Genomic DNA, 3,438 nt, shown 5'->3' on the forward strand with positions numbered 1-3,438 from the left:
CGTATACATAGATGTATATATATATACACATATATATATGTATATATATATATATGTGTGTAAGTGGGAGTGAATGTGTGTGTACACATGTACAAATGTGTGTGTGTGTGTGTATATATATATATATATATATATATATATATATATGGTGGTTGTCTACTCCTTATGCAGAGTCTAACCACCTCCTGTAACTACATCTTAAGTCCGTCATGGCGTCTGATATGGCTTTTAAACCAGACAATGTATTAAAAAGATACACACATCGATTGCATATCAGATTTGGACCACTAAGAGCTGCAGTTAAGTAGTGATCCTTGTGGATCGTAAAATTCCCTTTGAGGCCTCCGTTAGATTTGCAGAGCTTATGGCATGCACGGCATTGAAAAGTGTGCACAGATATATAGGTAGAGTTGTGAGTGAAAGTTCGTTTTTCATGGGTCCGCAAATAAGATTTAAACCCAGCAAAAGAAACGCATATGTCACTAACTATGCTGTGCACAAATATGTCACTGAGCTTCACCTTCTCGATCGCAACAGTCTTCTTTAAATCTCTCTTGAGTCTTGCCTGGTCCCCTCTAGCGCTTTAACTCCACTCCACACTTTTGTTCGCCATCCAGCTCGAGCCAAAGCATGTGTTTCTATGGCCGTTGGATCCATTTCAAATGACTTTATGGTTGTTCTTATACCGTCCTTAACCCTCTCCCTATATATATTATATGCACACACGCGTGCAAATACAAATTAATATTTGTTACTTAAACGTTACAGCTAATACTATTACTCTACTAATATACATATGCATGTCCTTGTGTGCGCATGCGTGTCTTCTATTTCTTCTTGGTCTTCTACTTTCTGTTGTTCTACACCTTGGTGAAACCTATATTGAGTATTATCTAAGAGACTAGAAAACGTTGCTTTCTTTCCGCTAGTTAAATGTCCATAAAGAGAGTCCACTTTCGCTAACCAGCTCGACGGAGAGATTGATATAGTGACAGAGAGGGAGAGATAGCAATTGATGCATAGAGAGATGTTACAATTCTATTTATACAAAGAAGATGACCTCCATTCAACAAGGCATTCAATGCATAAACAGTTTAATTATACCTATTTCAATATCGACGTTACGAGTGATCCTCTAAGAAACTCATCAGACACACACTACTGGCAGAAACCAACTTGTTTTAACGCTTACACAAAACTTTTTGAATTCGCAGAAAAAGAAAATATGTAAATGAATAAATAAATGAAGAAAACACAAAGATTTTATAAGTAGTTTCGTAATGGAAATGTTTTATGATTTTAATAAAAAATAATTGCTCAAGCAAGTTAATATCATGCGACTTAAGAAAGCGATAAATATTTAAATTATACTTGGAAGCCATAGACGTGATTTAGAATTATTTCAGTTTTAGTTCTTTGAGAAATATAATTGGAAAAATGATTAAAAATGGTAAAAAAAAAAAAGAGAAGTAACAGTTCATAGTAAGATTCACGTGTATTATAAGGAGTTATGTGCACTACAAAGTATATGCAAATATATTCTCTTGCAGAATTTAATAAAAATCTAGAATTGAACTCTGACATTTGAAGCTCAGTACAGGTATTCATAAATTATATATATATATATATGAATATTTATAACGCATTTGTGTATACATATTTAATACATGTACATACGCCAGCATAATACGTATACATGTTTAATATGTGTGTAGGTGTCTGAGTGTGTGTGCGTGTGTGTGTGTGTGTGTATGCGTACGTGCGTGCGTGCGTGTGTGTGTGTGTGTGTGTGTGTGTGTGTGTGTGTGTGTGTGTGTGTGTGTGTGTGTGTGCGTGCGTGTGTGCATAAAATCGATTAAAAACAGTGCAGCAGAAAATTCGGACACTGTCCTTTTTGAGAGGGAAAAATTGAAAGGAGAGAAATTAATCAGGCACAGAAGAGTTTGACATCCACTTAGTTTAAGAAAATGGCTACAACTGATAAAGACCGCGGGGACGAGTGAGTTTCATACTTGAACATCAAGTGGTAGAGAAACAGAAACAGCGAGAAAAGGAAGAAGAACGGCGTAATGAAATGAGGAGAAGGAGGCAAAGCGTAATGTGGCATGAGGGGAAATGGTGAGAGGGAAGTTGAAGGATAAGAAAGGGTTTAAGGAACTAAGAAGAGATGTAGAAGTAGAAGGAAAAACGTTCACTTAAACCTGTCGGTGACACGGCGCTAATTTCGAATATCAAACATTGCTCCACCCACCCCTGTTTCCTTAAGTAAGTGTGCCCATGGTTTGCGGTGAGGTCGCCCATTGATGATTGTAACAAGAGGTGTCGAATAATCGATATATTTAAAAGAGCCTGGTTGTGTTGGGCTGTGTGTTATTCCGCTCCTTACTAGGATATTTCTGAGGTCGTTTTGGGGGTGCGCGGGGGGGGGGTTAATACGAGGAGAGATGGTACGAGAAAGACAGGAGTAGTTTTGGGGGGTCTGAATAAACTAAGTCAGTTCCCAGGAGCAGGATGCAAATAAGCCAACAGTAGAGTTCAACCAGAAAGAACATCTCCACAATCTGATACTGAAAATGGGTCGTCGCTCATGCAACATTGTCAATGAGACCACCTGAAATTTTACAGGAATAAGGCTAAACATTAAATATATAATACTTCAAGTTCTAGAGGTCGCAATTATGGCAGGGAACTTTGTAGTAAAAGTTTTCAACCAACTTGTTTCCCATTTCAATTTCTAAGGCTTCAATTTCCTGTCAGCAATATATCTCATAAGTAATCTTTTATGGTTGTTGGAATAAATATTACGGATTCTATCATTTTATGAGAATAGATTAAATGCTGGCACTTAAAAAGTTGGAGAACTTTTTATCATAGCGTCATAAAGCAAAGCCTTGAACGTGTATCACAAAGCTTGGGAATGAGCACATAAATCAACAAAGGAATTCAGTCTGATGTAAATCTGACTTCAATAAAAATAAACAGGAACGCTAATTCATTAGTCAAATACATTATTGTGTTACTACGTCGATTCCACGCAGACATCGCTTGGCCTGTATTTCATCAAGCCACAGTCAATAGTCTTTGTAAATAATGTAAAACAAGTCGAACAGAGGACAACTACGCTTCATAGCTATATGTGGCTGATATAACAGCGAAATCTTCTTCAGTTTACGAACCAGCGTATCTACTATCTCACTTTCTGGAGCGAACACGTTACAATGAAGTAGAGAAATTTGAAAAGACAACACGAAACCGGTTATTTCTCAAAATACAATGTTTATATACCAAAAAGATTTTATAACATTTTTCTGACATAATTTAAATATATACTTTAACCATGTAACACAAGCCTTCTGTAGTTTTTTCACTCTTATTATCTTTTATACATCCAACCACGTGCTTTCACATACCAACTTTCTCACCTATATATATATATAT

Source organism: Octopus bimaculoides, chromosome 20, assembly GCF_001194135.2.
Source record: "Octopus bimaculoides isolate UCB-OBI-ISO-001 chromosome 20, ASM119413v2, whole genome shotgun sequence".
Taxonomy (NCBI): Eukaryota; Metazoa; Mollusca; class Cephalopoda; order Octopoda; family Octopodidae; genus Octopus; species Octopus bimaculoides.